We start from the raw sequence: 25,610 nt of genomic DNA, 5'->3' as shown, positions 1-25,610 counted from the left end.
TTTATGCCTACTTGATATATTAGATTTAGAGTTGAGAGCAGGTAGATCTATACTCATTAACCTCATAGGAAAGGAGAGATAGGAATGCCAGTAAGGGAGGAACACCATCCCAAAAGGAGAGAAAAACCAGGACACAAGAGTGGGAAAGCATGAGACCAAAGAGACACAGAGAAGAGACAGATGGAAAGAGAAATTGATTAGCAGTACATTGAACCAGGCAAAAAATTTAACATAGCATTATTTTTAGATATAAATAACCCAGGTCACAGAAACATAGAATTTTAAATTGATTCAGTCGTTTAAAACTAATGTTAATCAAGTCATATTCTTCAACCATATACTACTGATCTCTAACTACTCTGCAGGAAACTATTACATATTGTTGAATGTTGGAGAAATCTGAATGAGTTTTAGATGTTCATAACAATAAATCGATTCTCTCTCTGTTCTCTTCATGGTTCCAGCATTAGCTTCTGTGAACTGGCTCACAAAGTATGACTGCACCTGAGAAAATGGGCTTTTACGACAAAACCACAGGAAGAGTATCAATTCAGAAATTAAGGATTTTTAATAATAATCTGGTTGCTAAAAGCAGAATGCAAAATATGTCATGTACAAAACAGGAATTGTTGTGCCTCAAAAAGGGTGGGAGATGGTTCCAGCTTTAGTTCACATTTGCACATAGTAGAATTTATTAGTAATTTCAGCTACTTGGTTTCTACAAATATCAAATTATTTTATTTCCATTTGCTTCCACAAAGATACCTATCATAAAAGGATTTGATAATCCATTTTAATGCCACACTACAATAATAGGAAATGTTACCCCAGTAACCAGTTGGAAAAAAATATAAAAAATCAGAAATACATATAGCTGAGAAGTAGATAGATGACCAACAACAAAAGAGCAAAAACTATTTCAACATATTTCTCATCTATACTCTTTACCATCTCAGCTCCAAGAAAGCCTGCATTTTCTGGTCCCTCTTTTACTAAGTTTTGCTCACTTCTGTCTAGTCATTCCCACCTTCCAGTGACCACCATTTGTTAAGAATACAAAAACTTGTGACTAAATAACACAAAGTTTTTCATAAATGTAAAATCCCATTAACCCAAGACTCTAACAAAGTACATACACTTCAAATTACAGTAAATGCTTTTAAGATTGCTCTGCCTTAATTCTTGTTGTGTCTTGGTACTCCTTGCGTGCATGTGTAGTTATATGCGTATATGTGTGTATCTGTATATTTTATTTTTCAAATCATAAGTTGATGTAAAATAACCTTAAATACCTCATTGAAAGAAAACATGTATTTGCATACAGTTGAAAATAACAACACATAATGAATGTGGGCATGTAATGTAGCAAATATAAATTTTATGGCATTACTAATGCCATAAATATTTTATAAATATAACCAAGCTGGCAAAATTTAAGTGATGCTTACTACAGAAGCCATTCTGATTCAAACTTCTAAATTTATAATATTAGAATAGATGTTTCCCTTCTCTGTGACACTAACATCATTAGGAACTACTAAAATAATAAATAAAATTATAGGCCACCTGAAGCAAAGAACCAACTCATTGGAAAAGACCCTGATGCTGGGAAGATTGAGGGCAGGAGGAGAAGCAGGTGACAGAGGATGAAACGTTTGAATAGCATCACCAACTCAGTGGACAGGAATTTGAGCAAACTCCAGGAGACATTGAAAGACAGGGAAGCCTGGCGTGCTACAGTCCATGGGGTCGCAAAAAGTTGGACACAACTTAGCAACTGAAAAACAACAACAACAACAAAATAATAGAACTAAGAGGAGTAAGCACTGTTCTGCTACCTCTTGTGGAGAAGAAAGCACCAGAAGTATGGGTGGAACTTGAAGCAGCACCTGAACATACTACCCAGAAGCTGGGTGAAAATCTTGAGCCTGAAAATATGCATCAATATCCCTCATCCTCACTCAGGGCTCTTCAGTGCTCACCTGGTTGCCTTCCAGCATCCTTTCTTTCCTGATTTTATCAAGAATCCATTTATCTCCAGCATAGCACAGGTATGATATCTTAGAAAAGCTGACCTACTCAGTTTGAGAGATAGCCTTAATTTATTTCAAAGCAATTCCATTGATTCCCACCTGCCAGAGACAGGTTCAAGATAGACATGTGTGACAAGCCACAGTCAGGCCTGCTGAATTAAACCTTGGGTAGGCCTGATAACTAGTGAGAAATGCATCATGGATCAATACCCTTGAATTCTCTCAGATGGTAATAGGTGGTACATACTCCACCCTCACCCAAAATGCAATAAAAGGCAGCAAATGCAACTGTGACAGATGCCACTTTTCATAAGCTTCAGAGACCAACAAACTCTGGGTGTACAGACTTCAAGAAAAGCAAGGAGAAATATTGAGAACTTACACTCTTGAAATATACTACATGAGTATTTTCTCCATTGCCTGTTTCCAGGTACAAGAGTAAACTAGTGACATAAACTAAACCCTGTATATTGTCATCACTGTTTCTCAAACAGGAAATAGGTGATTTAATCTGGCCCTGATCTTGAAAGAGTCAACACGATTGGTAAGCACAGACAAGAAAGGACTGAAATAAGGATGCATTCACCAGGCTACCTGGATACCCTATTACCACTAGGACCAGGGTCACTTGATCTGTGGAGCCTAAGGGAAAATTTCTGGAAAGATACAAGTTATTTAAGGATGGAAGATTTGTTAGCTCCACCAAGTTCCTTCCTTAAGCCATGGCCCATCATCCCAATGCTGCTAAATTGTGGGCATCTTGAAGAAAATTTAGGAATGGGTAATTGCAAAACACCCAAACCTAAGCAAGCTAGTTATGAAAGCTTGGAACCAGAGCCTGGATTCAGGGTCTGGAGCTGGGTCTTTCTCATCGAGTTTTTCAGCTGTGGTGAGATTTCTACAAATGCCTGTGGACCTGGGAGCCCAGAAGTCCAGGCTTTTTGGCTATATCCTTTTTACTTTCTGGCTTCTCTTTTTAGTGGGCTCTGGATGAAGGTTCCCAGCAGCAGCAGCAATCTCCCTTCCAGGATTACCCTTGGGCCATAGTTCCAAGTAATATCTCACTCCTGTTGGACCTAATAGGTAATTCAAACGAATGTGGGTTCCTGTTCAAGATGGCAATGTAGGAAGATCCTGAATTCACCTTTTCATCAACCCACTGAAACTAGAGTACATAAAGAACAATTACCTCTGAAACAAACCTCCAAAATACTTAAGCAACTCCTATGCATCAGACGAACACGGAAAAAACCCACATCAAAATGGTTGGGAGAGGCTGAGACACAGTCTGGCCATAAGCCCCACCCTCAGCACAGCCAGCAAAAATGGGAATGGAACTCGCAATCTGGAGACCCTGAACTTCCCCCTGAAGAGCAAAAGGTTTGAACCCCACATCTGATACCCCAGCTTTGAAGACCTGCATCTGAGAAATCGATGCCCAAAACATCTAGCTCTAAAAGAAAACTGGAGGAAAAAAAAAAGCCACCTGGGCCTTCATCTATAAGACTACAGTGATCTAAGAAATACTTCTTAACCAGCTTTTATGGATTCATCTGGCTATCCTCCCCTCATCCCAGAGCCTGCACAGATGTAACCACCTGAAATGCATGGTTTTCTGTGAAAGAGGCCTGGTTGCTTATCTTAAAACTCAGACTTAAGGGGCAGGTGTATCTAATTTAACACAAATCTAGGGCCCTACTGAAATGCTCTCCAAAGATGGAGTCTGGGGGGGGTGGGGAGGGGGATGCCATCTTTGTATTCTCCCTCGGTCTCATTCCAAGTCACCAGTATCTTCCAGAAAGGAGCCTATCTTCCAGAAAACCTGGGGTGCCCCAGTTTTTGCAGGTGTCACCCAGGGGACACCCCTTGATCATCTGGCTCTGACAGCCAGTGGGGTTTGCATTCTCAGGTCCCACTGAGTTGTAACAAACACAAAGATTTCTAAAAGCCACCTCCCTGAGCAAAGTGAAGAGGCAGGAGACTGAAACACCCAGTCACTATGGAAGAGGCCTGTTGTGTTCACAGCTGCAGCCTGAGGGACAGGCTTCTAATTAAACACACATCCAAGGGCTGACTGCAACCCTCTCCAGAGACCTCAGAGTGTGGGTGCTACATTTGTGTTCTCCCACTACCTTGCTCCTTGATATGTGTCTTAACGATGATTGTTTTCATTTGACAGCAAAGCGAAACAATGAAAGCAAAAATAAGCAAGTAGGACTTCATCAAACTAAAAAGCTTCTGCACAGCAAAGGAAATAATCAACAAAAAAAATCCACCAAATAGAAGAAAATATTTGCAAATCACACCTAATAAGGGGTTAATATGCAAAATACATAAAGAATTCATACAACTCAGTAACAAAAAAAGTCCGATTTAAAAGCAGGTAGAGAATCTGAATAGAAATTTTTCCAAAGAAGACATACGCATAGCCAACAGGTTCATGAAAAGAGGCTCAACATCACTGACCCTCAGGGAAATGCAAACGAAAGCCACACTGAGATAGCAGCTCACACCTGTTGTACGGCCATTATCAAAAAGATAAGAAGTAACAAATGTTAGTGAGCATGTGGAGAAAAGAGAAACCTCATGGACTGTTGGCCGGGAAAGCTAGAATCAAATAAATCTAAAGAATTAACTTGAATTCTATAAGAAATCTTTATAAACACAAGGAAGTCTATCTAGTTTGCCAAAAAGTCACCTATATGTATTTCTGCTATGCAACAAGCAAGAGATAAAATAATTTCTCATTGATTTTTAACCTAATCAACAAATTCATAAGTATTCAAGAAGCATAATATATCTTTGCATAAGCATGAATTGTTATTGTACTTCATTCTAGTAAAAAACTCAATTTTAAAAAGCATCAGCAAAAATCACATTATTTTAGATTTAATTAAAAATGACATTAAGAGATAAAAACAAACGAAAAGTAATTTTTATTTTTATTTCATCAAATCCGTCTACATGAATGAAATTCCCTTATGAAGAGACCAAGAGGCCAGACTTCCATGTAAAATTCTTTAGGCTTTAAAACAAATGGGTTATGCTATCTGTGAAGCATAGGAAGCTTTCTCTTCCTCATTACTGTCTCCAGTGAAGCAATTCTGATGTTTTGTGCATTTCCCTATTAACAATGTGCATAGTATTCTGAAATAAGCTGACAAACTTTACAGAGAAACAGCTGTCAATTCACTACTTGATGAGCAGGCAGATATAAAGTCTTTCCATATTCAGTGTTTCCAAGGAAACCCCTCTTTCTGTATACACTCGTTCAACATGCAAGCTTTGAAGGCACCGTATAGTCTCTGTGCGTGTGAGAGGAAAGCAAAATAGAGGTATAAGTTAAAAATCTCCAGAATGAAACATTAGTTCCATGACAATAAGGAGTATTATAAGAATCGGCTAACCATATTGATTTGATTGAACATAAGCAAGATGATGTTTGGAAAAAAAGAGAGGAAACTAGAAGAAATAAATATGCCCTAGGGAACCTGGTTAGTGAAATATTTCAAAAGGGAATGCCATTGTAAACAACACCAGAATGACAATATAAAGAGGGATGAGACAGGAAAGCAAAATAGAGCAACAGAAACAAAAGAACTGAAACTAAAGAAAAATAAGGAGACAAATTAAGAAATAAAACAAATCTGTATATTTGAACGTATTGATGTTTATTTACAGCAACACTAGTATAAAGAAAATTGACCAATGAGGTCAATTCCAAAAAAATCAGTTTAACTAAATTAGTCAAAACAGTTGGCTGCAGATTTCCACTGAAAGTGTTTGATGTCTAACCTCTTTGGTGTACTCAGTAAGCATCTACTATCATCATTCTTTATGAAAATGATCAAGGCTCTGAAATACTAAGATATGCGTAAGTATGAGAATACTTCTAAATATGATAATAATTTCATTAGGATGCTTTATTGTTTTGTTTTCACCTACATAACATTGGGCTTCCCTGGTGGCTCAGAGGGTAAAGCGCCTGCCCGCAATGCGGGAGACCCGGGTTCGATCCCTGGGTCGGGAAAATCCCCTGGAGAAAGAAGGACATGGCAACCCCACTCCAGTATTCCTGCCTGGAGAATCCCATGGATGGAGGAGCCGGGTGGGCTATGTATATAGTCCATGGGGTCACAGAGAGTCGGACACGACTGAGAACACTAACATTTTTAATATAGACAATCCCCAACTCACATTGGGTAGTTGACTTTAGGGACTTCCCTGGCGGTACAGTAGATAAAAATCCACCTGCCAATGCTGGGGACACAGGTTTGATCCCTGGTCCAGGAAGATTCCATGTGCCCAGAGTAACTAAGCCTGCATGTTGCAACTAGCAAAGCCTGGACATCTACAACCTGTGCTCCCCCTGACAAGAAAAGTCACCACGATGAGAAGTTCATGCACCAATGAAGAGCAGCTCCTGCTCACTGCAGCTAGAGAAAGCCTGTGCGTAGCAATGAAGACCCAGCACAACCAGCTATAAATATGTTAATTTAAAAAGATTTTTCAACTTTATATGTTTGAAAGCAATAGTCATTCAGTAGAAACTCTACTTCAAATGTTGAATTTTGAACTCTTCTTGGGCTAGCAATTGTGGAATACTGATACTGGACAATAGCCTTGAACCTCAGCTTCCAGTCAGCCATGTGATCGCAAGGTAAGCAACTCATACACTTACAACCTGTTTTTGTTCCTTTTTAGTACAGCCTTCAATAAACTACATGAGATATTCAACACCTTATTATAAAATAGGTTTGTATCAGACGATTTTGCCGAAGTGTAGACCAATATAAATATTCTAAGCATGTGTGAGGCAGGCTAGGCTAAACTATGACATTCAATAGGTGAGATGTATTAAATGCATTTTCTGCTTATGATATTTTCAATTTATAATGGGTTTATTGGGAAATAACCCCATCATAAGTTGAGGAAGATCTATACCTAATTAACATGTTTCATGTTCAATGAAATGTATATATAGGCACACAATTTTTGCTGTTGAACATCTGAAGACACACACACATACCCCAGTTGAAAATGCCACAGCTTTAACAAGCCTACCCCTCCAAGGAGAACTCTACAGAATAAAATGATTAGACTCCATACCTCCTGCATCATCACAGCAATATTCTAGAACCTATCACTTCCAGTCACTGTGCACTTTGTCTTCTTTCACGTGCTTCTGAAGGACACTCCAATTTAAGTATGTAAATTATGGATAACGTGTTAGTCACTCCGTTGTGTCTGACTCTTTGTGACCCCCATGGGCTGCAGCCTTCCAGGCTCCTCTGTCCATGGGATTCTCCAGGCAAGAACACTGGAGTGGGTGTCCATTTCCTTCTCCAGAGGATCTTTCCAACCCAGGGATTGAATCTGCACCTCCTGTGTCTCCTGCATTGCAGGCAGATTCTTTACCCTCTGAGCCGTAAGGTGATCCTTTGTGGTCATAGATATATCTTCATCATACAGTTGCTCTTTTAGCAAAATCCATTTCAAGACTTCAAACAAAATTTGTGCTGACTTATTTTTCAGAGAAAACCAATCTGCTTGCTTCCTTCCATACCTGTGGCATGGTCATGTGAATGTTCACGCTTTCTTCCTAATAAAGCCCGAAATGCACACACTGATGGAATGTGTGTTAATGTGTCAATGAGGCTTTAGGCCAATAAATTACCCTTTCCACAGTGAGGATCTATGAATTTAATTTGTGTTTGTTGGGTCTATGTTGTGCAATGGTATTTAATTCAAGATAAATCTGCTCATTATAGGTAGAAATATGTGTTATGACTTGGGTCATTTATTACATGATCTCATAACTGCAATTCAAAGAAAACTGTAAAATGAGCTAGTACACTAGGGTTTGAAATGACAAACTGTCATTCCTATGAAGATTATTCAGGTAAAAAGTGATAGTACTAAGACTCAAACAAATTAGGAGAAACTGCTATCTATGTTCGGAGAAGGCAATGGCACCCCACTCCAGTACTCTTGCCTGGAAAATCCCATGGACGGAGGAGCCTGGTAGGCTGCAGTCCATGGGGTCGCTAAGAGTCCAACACGACTGAGCGACTTCACTTTCACTTTTCACTTTCATGCATTGGAGAAGGAAATGGCAACCCACTCCAGTGTTCTTGCCCGGAGATTCCCAGGGACGGCGGAGCCTGGTGGGCTGCCGTCTATGGGGTCGCACAGAGTCGGACATGGCCGAAGTGACTTAGCAGCAGCAGCAGCTATCTATGTTGTAACAGTAGGATGAATAGAGTACATCATTTTGGCAATTTAATGTTATATTTTTCCTTTAAAAGATTTAGAAGTTCCCTATTTAACAGCAATGGCGACCTATAGCTGCACTTCATTTTGTTTGAACAAAAACACTTTTGTATGTGTCTAGGTCAGTGTTACAGATGGGGCAGCTAACAACTGACAGTTCTGATATTCAAATTTGGATCTATTTCACTGGACTTGAGCATCTATCCAGCATCTGGATTCAGATTCATTGGAGTTTAACTCATATGTTGGAATTTAACTCTCCTGAGCTTCTTGAATTAAGTGATCACTAAGCTTCATTGTACTCTTTTAGAATTAGGCAAAATGTATATTTAAATCTATGATAGAATAACAGAAAAAGTAGAATGATGAAATATGAAATGAAAAGTGAAAGTGAAGTCGCTCAGTCGTGTCCGACTCTTTGCTACCCCGTGGGCTGTAGCCTACCAGGCTCCTGCATCCATGGGATTCTCCAGGCAAGAGTACTGGAGTGGGTTGCCACTTCCTTCTCCAGGGAATCGTCCCAACCCAGGGATCAAACCTGGGTCTCCCACATTGGAGGCATATGCTTTAACCTCTGAGCCACCAGGGAAGCCCCCGAAATATGAAATAATGTGTTATAAATGGAGCCTAGAGATTTGAAAAACATGGTTTTGCCTATAGAACTAAGTACATTTTGCTATGTGACAAGTAAACCATTGTGTGTGTGTGTGTGTGTGTGTGTGTTGCAACACATGCTATTCAAACTCAGGTCTACTAGGAGAATCATCATCAAAATGAAAAGGAATATAGATATATTTTGTAGGCTCTTACAAAAAAGAATAATATGTAATTTTATTGTTTTGTTTGATAATGTTTGCTTTTTGTTATATAATTTGTTTTATAACAGATTTGATATAATTCATATTACACAAAAGCTACACATTTAATGTGTATAAATCAAGGGTTTTAGCAGATTCACATGGTTTTACAACCATTACAATTAATTTTAGAATATTTCCACCACCCACAAAACAACCTGTTTACCTATTAACAATCACTTCTATTCTCACCACCCTCAGCCCCTGACAACACTAATCTTCCTTTAGTTTCTATGAATTACCTACTCTAGATATGTCATATCAACAGAATAAAAAAAAAATATGTGTCCTTTCATGACCGTCTTCTTTCATGTACTGTAATATTTTCAAGGTTCATCCATGCTGTGGCATACATCAGTAAGTGATTTTTTATTACCTCATAATGTTCCATTGTATGGATATACTAGATTTTATTTATCAGTTGGTGATGGATAGGGATGCCTGGTATGCTACAGTCCATGGGGTTGCAAAGAATCAGACACGACTCAGCAAGTGAACTGAACTGATTTATCAGTTAGTGGACATTGAGGTTGTTTCTATGTTTTTATTATTAAGAACAATGCTTCTATGAACATTCATTCCAGTTTTTAAATAAAGATACACTTGATTTCTCTTGAGTATATACCTAGGAGTAGAGTTGCTGTATTATGTGATAAATACAGGTTTAACATATTCAGGAACATCTAAATTCTTTTCCAAAGTTGGAGTAGCCATGTTACAGTCCTAGCTGCAGTATATGAGGATTCTGATTTCTCCACATTCTTGTCAACATTTATCATTACCAGTCTATTTTAGTAATCCTAGTAGGTTTGAAACAGTATTTCATTGTAGGCAATTTGCCTTTGCCTAATAACTAATGACATTTAGCATCTTTTCAAATGTTTGTGACCCATTTGTATATTTTCTTTGACGTTGTATCTATACAAGTTCTTTGCCCATTTTTTTTTTTTAACTGCTGAGTTGTAAAGGTTTTTTTATATGTTCTGGATACTAGACCTCTAAAAATGATTTCCAGATATTATCTTCCATTCTATGTGTATTTTCAATTTATTTGATGGCATCATTAGAAGTATATATACAAAATCTTATAAAATATATGATTTTGATAAACAAAATTTACCTAATTCATTGCTCATGTTTTTATCTAAAAACCATAGTCTAACTAAAAGTCATGAAAATTTACTTACATTTTCTTCTAAGCATTATAAGCTATTGTAGTAAGTTTTAAAATTTGGAAGTCTGGCTCATCCAATGTTTTTACTCCAACTGTTCTTTTTTTCAAGATTATCTGACTATTCTGAGCTTCTTGCATTTCTATATGAATTTTAGTATCAGTCAAAATTTAAGGGACTGTATATGACAAGATTATTTTGTTATTCTATTCCTTAAAATTCCCCATATATATTCAGGGTCATGTCAAAGTTCTACATGCCATAATCTACCCCAAAAATGAAACCAATTACACTCCCAGTCCTTTGAGTGATACCAACTGAACAAGCTTCCTTTATATTTATTTTTTCATACCTTTTTCATAAGACTTTGTAATGACTGAAAATGATGAGAGAGGAAGTGAAAGCAAATGTCAAGTTGAGAGTTGAGTGGAGTAATGAAATGTTCTGCTGCTGCTGCTGCTAAGTCGCTTCAGTTGTGTCCGACTCTGTGTGACCCCATAGACGGCAACTCACCAGGCTCCCCTGTCCCTGGGATTCTCCAGGCAAGAACACTGGAGTGGGTTGCCATTTCCTTCTCCAATGCATGAAAGTGAAAAGAGAAATTGAAGTCTCTCAGTTATGTCCGACTCTTCGTGACCCCATGGACTGCAGCCTATCAGGTTCCTCCATCCATGGGATTTTCTAGGAAAGAGTACTGGAGTGGGGTGCCATTGCCTTCTCCAATGAAATGTTCTAAAAGACCTTAAAAGCACAGCAATTGCAAGTACTGAGAGATGAGTTATGAGTCAGGATTTGTGCTCTGAATTTAATAGCATTTTGAACATATTTATAAACAATGAAGAAAAGAGAGATTCAATAAAGACCATCAAATGTGTGATAGTTTTTATGTTTTTCTCTTTTAGTCTTTTAGAACTTTCCTAAATAAACCAAATAAATAAAGGAGATATATGCACATAACAGAGAAGGCAATGGCACCCCACTCCAGTAATCTTGCCTGGAAAATCCCATGGACGGAGGAGCCTGGTAGGCTGCAGTCCACGGGGTCGCTAAGAGTCAGACAGGACTGAGCTACTTCACTTTCACTTTTTACTTTCATGCACTGGAGAAGGAAATGCCAACCCACTCCAGTGTTCTTGCCTGGAGAATCCCAGGGACAGGGGAGCCTGGTGGGCTGCCGTCTATGGGGTCACACAGAGTCGGACACGACTGAAGTGACTTAGCAGCAGCAGCATGTACATAAACATGGGTATAGGCTTCCCTGGTGGTTCAGATGGTAAAGAATCTGCCTGCAATGCAGGAGACACGGGTTCAATCCCTCGGTCAGGAAGATCCCCTGAAGAGGGGAATGGCTAACCACTACAGTATTCTTGCCTGGAGAGTTCCAAGGACAAAGGAGCCTGGTGGGCTACAGTCCATGGGGTGACAAAGAGTCGGACATGACTCAGCAACTTTCACTTCACTTACTTTTTCATATGAGTGTGTGTGTGTGTATATCAGTCACTCAGTCATTTCCGACTCTCATGACCCCATGGACTGCAGTGCTCTAGGCTTCCCTGTCCTTCACCATCTTGGGAGCTTGCTCAAACTCATGTCCTTTGACTCAGTGATGCCACGCAACCATCTTGTCCTCTGTCTTCCCCTTCTCCACCTGCCTTCAATCTTTCCCAGCATCAAGGTCTTCTCTAATGAGCTGACTCTTCACATCAGGTGGCCAAAGTATTGGAGCTTCAGCTTCAGCATCAGTCCTTCTAATGAATATTCAGGATTGATTTCCTTTAGGATTGATTGGTTTGATCTCTTTGCAGTCCAAGGGACTCTCAAGAGTCTTCTTCAACACCACATCTCAAAAGTATCAATTCTTTGGCTTTCAGCCTTCTTTATGGTCCAACCCTCATATTCATACATGACTGCTGGAAAAACTAAAGCTTGGACTATCCAGACCTTTGTCAGCCAAATAATGTCTCTTCTTTTTAATATTCTGTCTAGGTTTGTTATAGCTTTTCTTACAAGGAGCAAGCATCTTTTAATTTCATGGTTGCAGTCATCATCTTCAGTGATTCTGGAGCCCAAAACAATAAAGTCTGTCACTGTTTACAGTTTCCCCATCTATTTGCCTTGAAGTGATGGGACCAGATGCCATGATCTTCATTTTTTGAATGTTGAGTTTTAAGCCAGCTTTTCACTCTCCTCTTTCACCTTCATCAAGAGGCTCTTTAGTTTCTCTACGCTTTCTGCCATAAGGGTGATGTCATCTGCATATCTGAGGTTATTGATATATATATATATATATTATCTCAATTCATCATGGACTGTTTTGTGTCTCTTGTTTTACTACTAACTATATTTTCCTAAATCTTTCAGTAAAATTGATTTTCTAGGTAGACATCTCAAGTTCATCCTGGAGATTCTATAAATCCTTGGCATATTATTGAAGTTAAAGTGTTACTCAGTATCATCCAACTCTTTGTGACGCCATGGACTGTAGCCCACCAGGCTCCTCTGTCCATGGAATTCTCCAGGCGTGAATACAGCAGTGAATAGCCATGCCCTTCTCCAGGGGATCTTCCCGAGCCAGGGATAAAACCCTTGTCTTCTCTATTGCAGGCAGATTCTTCACCATCTGAGCCACCAGGGAAGCCCATTATTATGGCCCCGATAAGGTGTGAAAACCCCAAGTAGAGACTGTATTGCAGAACCATTCCTGTGTTTTGAATTCAAGTTCCTAATGTACCTGACTTGTTTTCATTTAGTTTTTGTAGTTAATGAATGCTGAACCACTTTAAGTAGTTTCTGGCTGAATTTACTATACTCTTCTCCTTTGTCACTTATGGGACTGGTGAAAATGTACAGGAGTAATTGAACTCATAATTACCAAAATACATACACTGTTGGATATGCAAAAGGAATCTTAAAGCTTTTTACCTTTATACCATTTGCTTTTTCAAATTTAATTTATCCTGTATTATGCATGTAAGCTTAGAAAATACTTTAAAAATCAACAACAAAGAAAGACTAATTCAGGGTTAATGACTTTCCAATTAAGATAGGGAGCAAGACAGTAGGAGAGATCTTTTATACTCTTCTAGTTAATCTTTATTCAGCCTCCAAAACTCAGTTAATATTATTTTACCAAAATAAAACCTTTCCAGGATAACTCACTCTGTTTTGCTACTCCCTGTTTAGACTAGGTACTACTTTGAGCTCTCAGAATACTTGCAATTTTTTCTATCATAGCATTTATCACATATTTATAAGGTAACTCTCTGGTTGCAGACCTACTCCCTCGAGATGAACTTTCTTAGTTCTAGACCATGTCTTGGATTTTTTAAACACTAATGTCCTACCCTGTATTTAACATATGTTTGGTAAATAATATTGAAAGACTTGATACATTTAAAACCATCAATTCTCTCTCCTTTGTTCCATTTTTTTTTTCCTTTTGATCATCTATTTCTTATTTTAAATGGATCTAGACAAGGACCCCATTTCAAAATACTGTTTCTACTCTCAGCGAGGGTTCTCATTTGGCCCTTACTGGTGAGTTTTCACTAGATTTCCATTCATCTCCCACATTAAGGATATTCTCCACAGACAAAATTCTCTTTAGATACAGAGCAATATCTCTATTTTATGCAGGAATCCATTCAATTTTTTATTCAGGAAGACAGCCTATATCTCAAGCTTATCTCTGATGGATGACTTTAGTCAGCTTAGAAAAGGATCCCTATCAGAATCTATTTCCTGTGAGCCCAACATTGGCCAGTCCATTTTTTGGTTTTACAAATTGAACTTGCAATACCTAACCCACTGCCAGCTATTAGTAATGGCTTCTTGGTGTGAAATTTATTTTACTGCTTTTTTTTGCTAGCATCTAGCTCAAATCAACTATCCCAAAGAGTAAGGTTTTACTAGAACAGAATAAAGAAAAAAAGTTCATTCAGGAGCCTGTGACACTCACTTCCTAGGAGAGAAGACCAGGGGTAGTACCTCATTAGCAGATGCCACTGGGCCTGAGAGGTAAAATGGAAATTCCTATTGCTTGTAGGAACTTGCATTCGGACACAAGGGAACGTAGAGTGGGTGCAGGAACAAACAACAAATTTCATCAACTCTAAAATGCATGTGGCCTGTGCAATTTTTCATTTTCTTAATGAAAATGACAGAGGAGAGAAAAACAAAGTGGCTAATTTTACTCTTTCGGGTCTAACCCTACTGTCGCCAGGATTTTGCAAATCCTTCTGCAATGCCGTATTTTGGCAACACATCTTCACACAGAATAGATGTGTAATCACCCGAGGAATTAATGCAATCGCTTTCATTTGATTTGATGTGATTCATGCAAAGTGAAAAGCAATTCTGTATTACAGAAATAATCCTTCATATAGAATATTCTCATAAGGATGCTTTAAAGTTCACCCTCTCACCTAACCAGAGTGTAACAAAAACCAAATAGTGTCAGCATATCCTTTTAGCTGGAATCACTCATACAAATACCTAACTGGCATTCTGCTGCCAATGCTATTATTTCATTTTAAACTGACAATAAAAATCCTGCTGGACAGTTTATGATACACCATCAAATCAATGTCACCAGAAGGATGAGGAACACTGTGCAATTCAGATTCTAGGAAAGGCATGAGCTTTCTCTGGGTTATAGAGGGCTCTAAAGGAAATAACTGTTGATGCTAAAGATACAAAGAGGCACTACTAGTAACTAATACAAAAATCTCTTCCTTTTAGACTATACCACAAACAAAAAACATTTCACAACTTAATTACTTATTTGGGTGCTCAGTCTGTCCAACTCTTTTTGGCCCCATGGACTAGAGCCCACTAAGCTCCTATTTCCATGGAATTTTCCAGGCAAGAACAATAGAATAGGTTGCCATTTCCTCTTCCAGGGGATCCTCCCGGCCCAGGGATCAAAGCTGCATCTCTTGTCTCTCTTGCATTGGAAGGCAGATTCTTTATCATCAGCACAACTGGCTGCTGCTACTGCTGCTAAGTCGCTTCAGTTGTGTCCGACTCTGTGCTACCCCAGAGATGGCAGCCCACCAGGCTCCCCCGTCCCTGGGATTCTCCAGGCAAGAACACTGGAGTGGGTTGCCATTTCCTTCTCCAGTGTGAAAGTGAAAAGTGAAAGTGAAGTCACTCAGTCGTGTCCGACCCTGAGCGACCCCATGGACTGCAGCCTACCAGGCTCCTCCACCCATGGGATTTTCCAGGCAAGAGTACTGGAGTGGGGTGCCATTGCCTTCTCCTAGCACAACTTGGGAAGCCCTTAATCTTAACTGTGTTTATCTTAATTGCACAGGGTTGAGATAAATGTTGCATAGCTAGTTACTAGGAATCTCCCACTGCCATTACTTTCCCTATATTTAGTCCATTTTTTCTTTCATCATAACCAGTTTTATCAGAATCCTTCCACTCTTTTATTTGGTGATCTTGGGAAGCAGAAGTTCCCAAAACTTTAGAAATCACAGACCATTAAAAAATAAAAGTGAGATAAAAAATTGGAGAGTCTAATCAGAATCCTTCCACTCTTTTATTTGGTGATCTTGGGAAGCAGAAGTTCCCAAAACTTTAGAAATCACAGACCATTAAAAAATAAAAGTGAGATAAAAAATTGGAGAGTCTAATCTACTATTTCTAAAGTTTTATTCTTCTAAAAAATAAGCACTTCCCACCACCATAAAAGAAAGAAAAAATCTTCAACAGGTAGAAAGGGCAGCAACCCAAAATAAAAGGCTTTCCTTTAAATTGGTTACATTTAACTTTGTGGAAAACTCACCATCTTACCTTTATGTTTTCATTTTCTACACACAAGTGACCAAGTGCACTGAAAATCCTTTTTGAGATAACATCAGCTCATTTTTGGCAGAGCCTTGAGCATGGCTAAAAGGCGTTCATTCGTTTTAATCCTGTAACCATCTATGGACTAACCTATTATGTTCAAGCCCTTGATCTAGATGCTAAATAATGCCAGAATCAGAACAATCCAATCCCTGCCTTCAAATAGCTTATGATCTAATAAAGAAGATAAGAAACAGTGAATTTAAGAAAAGATTATGAGACATACCATAAGAGAGGAACAAACCAAGCTATGAAGGTTGAAAGAAAAATAGAGAAACATTTACTCAGGGAATTGGAAATGGCTTCATGGAAAAATTAGAAATGAAATGGAGCCTAAAGAATAGGGGATATCTCAAGATAGCAAGAAGGGAGGGTGTGTGTGTGTTTGGGTGTATGCATGGGTATATGTGTATAGAGATGAAAGAATGGAAAAAGAGCATTCCAGAAAATAAGAGAAAGGCATGGGCTACAAAGTTCATGCCACATCTTAGCAATAGGCAATCTGTAATTATTAAAGGTTTTGACAGGAAAATATTATAGAACAAGAATGCTTTCAGGAGAACCAATTTTAAGAATTTATTTAAGAAAGTTTTTGAGGTATTCATTATTTCAAGTGCAAGATTCACTGATTTTCAAATTCTGACCAATAAATTTATAATCCAAAAGCTGGGGGAAAAAAAAGATTTCATTGAATGAAAAATGTATTACAAGAGTTTGTTTGCATTTTGGTTATCCAAAAGATGTGTCCCTGATGTTGGCTTCCAGGCGAAGCACGAGCAAATCACCACGTAGCACTGGCCACAAGGCATATGGGAATAAAAGGAAAATAATCTGGAGGAGAAAGCTTCTCTAACGCTGAGGAAGGACCAGGGTGGGAGAAAGGGGTTTGGGGGAAAGAGTCCCAAAATGGCATTGCTTCTGATCAAGGAACTCACTTCATAGCAAATGATGTCTTAAAATGAACCCACGATCATGGAATTCACTGGCCTTGTCGTGTTCCCCAACATCCTGAAGCAATTGATTTGGTAGAATAGCCTTTTGAAGATTCCATTAGAGTCACCTAGATGGTGATACCTTTCAGAACTGGGGCAAGATTCTCCAGGAGGATGTACATGTCCTGCATCAGTGTCTGACACATAGTGCTGTTGCTTCTATAGCCGGGATTCACAGGGCCAGGAATCAAGAGGTCAGAATGGGAGTGACACCCTTCACTACTATCCCTAGTGACCCACTTGCTATCCCCTAGACTTCATGTTCCGCTGACCTAGATGTCTGTTCCAAAGGGAGGAATGCATCCACCAGGAAACACAAGAATGATTCCACTAAAGTAGGAGTTAAGACAGTCACCTGGCCACTTTGGGTTCCTTCTGCCTCTCAATCAACAGGCAAGAAAAGGGACTTACAGTTCCAGCTGGGGTGACTGGGCCTGACAACCAAGAAGGAATGGGATGACTCCTCTAAAATGGAGGTAAGGAAAAGTATGTCTCAAATACAGGAGATCCCTTACGACATCTCTTAGTATGACAATGACCTGGGATTAAACTCAGTAAGAACCAACAACAATCCAATCCAAGCAGTACTACTAGTGGCCTGGACCTCCAGGAGTGTAGCTTTGAGTCACCTCACCAGGCAAAGAGGGCTTCCCAGGTGGCACTAGTGGTAAAGAACCTGCCTGCCAATTCAGGAGACCAAAGACACAGTTTCATCTCTGGGTTGGGAAGATCCCCTGAAGGACGGCATGGCAACCCACTGCAGTACTCTTGCCCGGAGAATCCCCATGGACAGAGGAGCCTGGAGGGCTACAGTCCATGGGATCGCAAAGAGTTGGACATGACTGAGTGATTAAGGCTATGACCATGTGACTAGTTACAGAAATGAAAACTATAATTGTCATGAGTATTTCTGCCTTATTCTGTTATCAGTATGTTGTGTATTGCATAAATATCTTTGTGTTCTCCCTTCTCTTATCCCCTTATCATGTAACTTAAAATATATTGATTGAATACTGTACTATTCAAGTGCCATCACTTTGCATCTTCATGTCTTAAGTTATGGAATATCAAAGAAAAAAGTAAATATCACCCAAGGACTTTGCATTCTCTTCTGGAGAAACAGTGAGTTTTCAGTTGTATTTAGGATAGCTATAGTATGTTAGACATAAGTATGACCCTGTTATTGTCTTCATTTGGAGATGAAGTACAGTTTAAGGAGTTGTGTATGAATGTCAAGTTGAAAGGGATAAAGTCGTGATGTTTAATTTTGTGTGTCAGCTTGACCATGGTGTCCAGATATTTGATCAAATATTATTCTGGATGTTTCTGTGAGGGTGGTTTTTGGATGAGATGAACATTTAAATTGATTAACTTTGAATCTATAACATATTAATAGATTGCCCTCCTTAATGACAGTGTCCCTCAGTTAGATGCTGTAATAGGACAGAAAATGACCTCTCCTAAGCAAGAATGAATTCTGTCAGCAGACTGCCTTTGAACTTGAATTGTTACTCTTCCCTGAGTCTCCAACATGCCAGCCAGTCTAACCCGTTAAGATTTTGAACTTGGCAATGTCCACTTCACATGTGCTAATTCCTTAAAGTAAATTAATCAATCCATCCCTATTTCTCCCTGTAGACCTATGACAGGAGAGAGAGAGAAAGAATATATACACATCCAGTCTATATAAATACACACACATACACATATCATATTGGCACTGCTTCTCTGGAGAACTCTAATACAGATGCCTTCAAGCTCTACACACACAGTGATATAGGCATTCTGTAGATACAAATATAAACATACATATTAGGATTAACAAAACTGGCAGCTTAAAAGAACACGCACTTATTCTGTTTCTGTGAGAAAAGGTCTGGGCATGTCTCATATGTGTCCTCTGCATAGAGTCTCATCAGTTGCAATCAATGTATTGACAGGTATAATGGTGTCATCTCAGGCTAAACTGATGAAGGATCCATTTTTGCAGAATTCAGTATTTTGTGATTGTAGGGTTGAAGGAGTCAGTCTTGCTGGCTGTTGTTAACTTGTGCAAGTGGATCAATTACTAAATATATAGAGCCTATAAAAACTATAGAAGTTTCAGAAACAAATTCAGTATTTTTTTGACTAATGGGTAGTTTCTGTCTTCCTTCACTCTAAAAAGTTATAAACTAATTTGGTTCCGAAACCTCATTCAACCAAATATCTCCAAATTTATTTTAAGATTAGGAAGACTCACGTGTTAAAGCAGCATAAAATTTGACAAAATAGTTCTGCCATTCCCCAGTGGTAAAATACCAAACTGATTTTCATAGTCTAGTGAGTTATGGAAATAGAAGGAACTGTAAATTGGTATTAATGGGAGACAAGAAGGAAAGGAAATACTGTGGTCAGACCTTAAAATTATTTAGTGTGCCTCAAAATACTTCCCCACTCTATATTTTAGCTAAATTGAACAATTTAACAATTTAACCATCAGCTTTTGGGGGGGATCTTTTGTAATTACGATTTTAATTCAAGAAGTTAATAATATTATTTTCTGTTTTTCATCAAAATGTAATATGTGCTTTTGTCAGTCCCCTCAGCTTCTGCCACCTCCGCACCTCTGCCAGCTCTCCGATGCCACCTTGGCCAGTGAGCGAGGCGGCTAGCAGCCGGTGGTCCTGCGTGCTAGGCAATGCTGTTTCCTCTCTATGGGATCTGCCCACCACGCCCCTGCGCTCTGAGGTGGATGGCAGATTGTGTGTTTATCAAACGTTTATCAAATGTTTCCACTGCTGCATGGAGGGCACACGCATCTTCAGTGGGTCTTGGAATTCCTGGAGAATTGCCTTTGTGGCAGGTTGACATAATCCCTTTAAATTCCATCTCTACATTTTCCATATTTGCCTATATCTTGAGAGTCCCTTGGACTGCAAAGAGATCCAACCAGTCCATCCTAAAGGAGATCAGCTCTGAGTGTTCATTGGAGGGACTGATGTTGAAGCCAAAACTCCAATACTTTGGCAACCTGATGCGAAGAGCTGACTTGTTTGAAAAGACCCTGATGTTGGGAAAGATTGAAGGTGGAAGAAGAAGGGGAGGGCAGAGGATGAGATGGTTGGATGGCATCACCAACTCAATGGACATGAGTTAGGGTGGACTCTGGGAGTTGGTGATGGACAGAGAGGCCTGGTGTGCTGCAGTCCATGGGGAAGCGAAGAGTCGAACATGACCGAACTGACTGACTGACTAACCCTATTTGCAGTTTGTTGTGTTTCAAAAAGACATAAAGAAACCATGAACAGCTTTAATAATGAGTTTGACTGCCATTTCTTAGATGCAGGCATTACTACCAAGGACCTTCTGGACCAAAAAAACTAATGAAGTTTCTTCTTCTGATTGATAAGCATGCCTTCTACATTGCTGATATGGGAGACAATCTAAAGAAACATCTGAGATGGTTTAAAGCCCTTCCTCGGGTCACCCCCATTTTTGCAGTCAAATGCAATGATAGTAGAACCATAGTGAAGACCTAGCTGCCAATGGGACAAGACTTGACTGTGCCAGCAAGACTGAATTACAATTGGTGCTGTCTTGGGATGCCTCCGGAGAGGATTGTCTATGCAAATATGTATAAACTAGTGTCTCAGATTAAGTACACTGCAAATAACAGGGTAAAGGTGATGACTTTTGATAGTGAAATTGAGTTGATGAAAGCTTCCAGGGCATATCCAAAGGCCAAGTTGGTTTTGCAGATTGCCACTGATAATTCCAAAGCAGTATGTCACCTCAGTGTCAAATTTGGTGCCGCAGGCTTCTTTTGGAATGGGCAAAAGAGCTAGATATTGATGTCATTGGTGTCAACTTCCATGTGGGAAGTGGCTATACTGATCCTGAGACCTTCATGCAGGTGATCTCTGATGCCTGCTGTGTCTTTGACATAGGAGCTAAGGTTGGTTTCAACATGTATCTGCTTGATATTGGTGGTGGCTTTCCTGGATCTGAGGATGTAAAGCTTAAATCTGGAGATCACCAGTGTAATCAAGCCATCATTGGACAAGTATCTTCCATCAGACTCTGGAGTGAGAATCATACCTGAGCCGGGCATCAGCTTTCACACTCGCAGTTAATATCATTGCCAAAAAAAAAAAAACCTCATATTAAAGGAACAGACAGATTCTGATGATGAAGAGGAATCAAGTGAACAGTTATGTATTACATGAATGATGGAGTATATGGGTCATTTAACTGCATTCTTTAGGATCACACACACAAAGCCTCTTCTGCAGAAGAGACCCAAACCAGACGAGAAGTATTATTCATCCAGCACCTGGGGACCAATCTGTGATGGCCTGGACCACATTGTTGAGCGCTGTAACCTGCATGTGGGCAATTGGATGCTCTTTGAGAACATGGGTGCTTACACTGTCACTACTGCTTCTACCTTCAATGGATTCCAGAGACCTACCATGTACTATGTGATGCCAGGGCCAACATGGCAACTGATGAAGCAGATCCAAAACCAGGACTTCCCACCCAGAGTGGAGGAGCAGGATGTCAGCCCCCTGCACCCTGTCCTGTGCCTGAGAAAGCAGCATGAAGCAGCATGAAGCAGACTGTGCTTCCACTTGTATTAACATGTAGTTACCACTCTTGTAGCTGTTAACTGCGAGTTTAGCTTGATTTAAAGGTTTTGGGGGGGACCATTTAACTTAATTACTGCTAGTTCTGAGATGTCGATATGAGTAGGGTTGGCACAGGTGCACCAATGTGGAAGACTGGGAGATGGGGTCACACTTATCTGTGTTCCTGTGGAAACTGTTAGGTAGTTAGAATAGGAAAAAGGAGTCCAGAATGCCCGCGGCTAAAAGACAAAAGGAAAAGCCCATGAAAATAGAACAAAGGAAGGTCCAGGGACCAGAGTGAAGACCTCAGGTAAAATAAACAGCCCTCCTGGCTAGCCCAATTTACATAGGGTAGGCTCAGGGGGAGGAGAAAAAAGCATATAAAAAGAGGAGCCAAAATTGAGCTGGGGGTTTTTCTTCTCTTTGCGTCTTTTGGGTTGGCCCACCCTCATGCCTGAGGGTGTATTTTCCTTTGCTTGCCAAATAAAACTGAGCTGTAACATGGAGCTGTAACACTGGTCCTTCCATTGCTTCAAATTTTTGCCACAGCGAGACAGAACTGAGGAAATTCACACTCCTCCAACAAAACTATTTGAATATTTGTTTTATATGGATTTTTATTCACTTTTCAAACATGCTACTAAAAGCTTCAACTGCTGAGCAAGCGTTTGTGGCTTGTGTATCGGCAGGATGGGCCAGAAGCTTAGTGTCAAAACTGGTTTTAACAAAAAAGGAATAAAGTATCTTGACATTAAAAAAAAAATGTAATGTGTGATAAAAGGTATCCTCAAAACCAGTATTAAACAGTTTAGCAACCATGTTATGTGGTGGTGGTGGTGATGGTGGTGTTTAGTCTCTGAGTCATGCCCAACTCTTGTGACCCCAGGCTCACAAGGACTGTAGCTCACCAAGCTCCTCTGTCTGTGGGATTTCCAGGCAAGAATACTGGAGTGGGTTGCCATTTCCTTCTCTACCCAGGGGATTAAAGTAGCATCTCCTGCATTGATATACCACTGAGCCACCAACCATGTAACTACTAATAAATATTCAGAAAAGTCTTCACGTTTCTGTAGAAATACCAAATTTAGTTCATATCTGACATTGTGCTTAATCTCCCACCATGGATACCATTGAAACATTTGGAAAGGTGACTAAATTGACATTATCTGTAACTAATTTAAAATTTGGGCTTCCCCGATAGCTCAGTTGGTAATTTATCTTTATGCTATCTTCCAAATTATTGGGCTTGATCATTTAATTCAAACTGGGAAAAAGTTGTAAAACCAAATCTATGACCAGATCTGGATATAAGACATGTAATACATTCCTAGGCAGAAACATTTATTAAAAATCACAGCTAAAGATTAGATAAGTTTAAGGAAAAAATCTGAAGAAAAATTTTAAGGATCTGCAAAAGCTGATAAAGTAACATTTGCCTAAAAAATAAATTGGTTTGTAATCCCTATTTAATGGTTTCCAAAAAATTTTAAGAGTAATATTTTTCTCCTTCATTTAATTCACTATCTTATTCATTCAAACTTTCAAATTTACATGTTGCCAGGTTCAAATGCAAATGTCTCATCAGCTGTCAGCTTAAAAAGAAAAGATTTTATAAATTCCAAGTATGATTATTTGGCTGCTTCTGGAAACTTAAGCTTTATTCTTTCACTCTCAAATATATTAAAAATAAATAATCGACACATAAAAAGATAAAGCTGAGGCTATTTTGACCAAAGTAATGAATAAAACCTAAAGCTAAACCAATAATACTTCTAAAAGAATTTATTCTCTTATTTCACATTATCCTCTGTTAATCTGTTACTAACATTGAAATGGCTTATAAAAATAATTCACTGGAGTCAAAGTATGATATTTCTGAAGGACAAAATAAGGCAGCTATAATACAATAATAGCCCCTAGAAGTTGGGCCTGTAACCTATATCATATATTCTTTGGCTCATATAGATGACAAAGAAAGTTAACTATTCTAAAGGAATATAAGAAAAATATATTATATCTGAAATTTTCAAGTTTAAAAGGAGAATTAAAAGTCAATACTAAAAACACCTCAAATTACTCAAATTTATACAGAAAGTCATTTTAAATTTAGCAACTGCCTTAAATTGTTAAATATGTAAAGAAACATCTAGTTACATAAAATTAAGAAGCTTAAAATACCTTAAAAATTAGAAATCACCTGGAAATTTTCAGTATTTATTTTTGTCAAGTGAAATTTCAAAGAAGTGATTCATGGGCCACTTTCTACCACACCATCCTCTCCTCCTTTCCTCCCCAGCACTCTGTAATCATATTCACCAAATAAAGTGAGAAGGGATCATTTGGCAAACTCCACATTGAATAAGCTGAACCTCTCAGTATCTTTTCATTGTTTTCCTCATTATTAATTACATAAAAATTTCAAAGGGGTTCAATGATTTTAATCAGTGGACATTAGTAAATGAACTTATGAACATTAGCATAAATTGGAGTTGCAAACTGGGTTATTGTTTTTCAATTCAGTTCACTAAATAGTTAATGCTGCTAAGTCGATTCAGTCATGTCCCACTCTGTGCAACCCCATAGATGGCAGCCCACCAGGCTCCCCCGTCCCTGGGATTCTCCAGGCAAGAACACTGGAGTGGGTTGCCATTTCCTTCTCCAAAATAGTTAATTAAGACCTGCAATGCATAAACCATTATTCACCAACATGGGAAGTAAAATGATAAATTCTTTACATGCCAGTCAGCCTCCAGGTATTTACACCTTCAGTTCAGTTCATTTCAGTTGCTCAGTCCTGTCTGACTCTTTACAACCCCATGGACTGCAAAATGCCAGGCCTCCATGTCCATCACCAATTCCCAGAGACTACTCAACTCTGGTCGACTGAGTCAATGATGCTATGATCACTTCTCATCCTCTGTCGTCGCCTTCTCCTCCTACCTTCAATCTTTCCCAGCATCAGGGTCTTTTCAAATGAGTCAGTTCTTTGCGTCAGGTGCCCAAAGTGTTGGAGTTTCAGCTTCAGCATCAGTCCTTCCAATGAACATTCAGGACTGATTTTCCTTAGGTTGGGATGGTTGTATCTCCTTCCAGTCCAAGGGACTCTCAAGAGTCTTCTCCAGCATCACAGTTCAAAAGCATCAATTCTTCAGCGCTCAGCTTTCTTTATATTCCAATTCTCACATCCATATATGACTACTGGAAAAACCACAGCTTTGACTAGATGCACCTTTGTTGGCAAAGTAATGTTTCTGCTTTTTAATATGCTGTCTATGTGGATCATAACTTTCCTTCCAAGGAGTAAGCGTCTTTTAATTTCATGGCTGCAGTCACCATCTGCAGTGATTTTGCTGCTGCTGCTGCTAAGTCACTTCAGTTGTGTCCGACTCTGTGCGACCCCATTGACGGCAGCCCACCAGGCTCCCCCGTCCTTCGGATTCTCCAGGCAAGAACACTGGAGTGGGTTGCCATTTCCTTCTCCAATGCATGAAAGTGAAAAGTGAAAGTGAAGTCGCTCAGTCATGTCCAACTCCCAGCGACCCCATGGACTGCAGCCTACCAGGCTCCTCCGTCCATGGGATTTTCCAGGCAAGAGCAGTGATTTTAGAGCCCCCCCAAAATAAAATGTCACTGTTTCCACTCTTTCCCCATCTGTTGCCATGAAGTGATGGAACCACATACCATGATCTTAGTTTTCTGAATGTCAAGTTTTAAGCCAATTTTTCCACTCTCCTCTTTCACATTCATCAAGAAGCTCTTTAGTTCTTCTTCGCTTTCTGCCATAAATGTCATCTGCATATCTGAGGTTATTGATGTTTCT

At 39.2% G+C, this 25,610-nt stretch overlaps 2 pseudogenes; one reads left to right on the top strand and one right to left on the bottom strand.

The window, feature by feature from the left end:
- The window catches only part of LOC129634132 (elongation factor 1-alpha 1-like), a 364,634-nt pseudogene that overhangs the window by 105,896 nt on the left and 233,128 nt on the right, over window positions 1–25,610 (bottom strand).
- Window positions 20,463–21,976, top strand: LOC129634133 (ornithine decarboxylase-like; annotated as a pseudogene).

Source organism: Bubalus kerabau, chromosome 19 (genome assembly GCF_029407905.1).
Source record: "Bubalus kerabau isolate K-KA32 ecotype Philippines breed swamp buffalo chromosome 19, PCC_UOA_SB_1v2, whole genome shotgun sequence".
In the NCBI taxonomy this organism is placed as follows: Eukaryota; Metazoa; Chordata; class Mammalia; order Artiodactyla; family Bovidae; genus Bubalus; species Bubalus kerabau.
The sequence above is the reverse complement of the archived record's forward strand: the minus strand, read 5'-3'. Positions and strand labels throughout refer to the sequence as shown.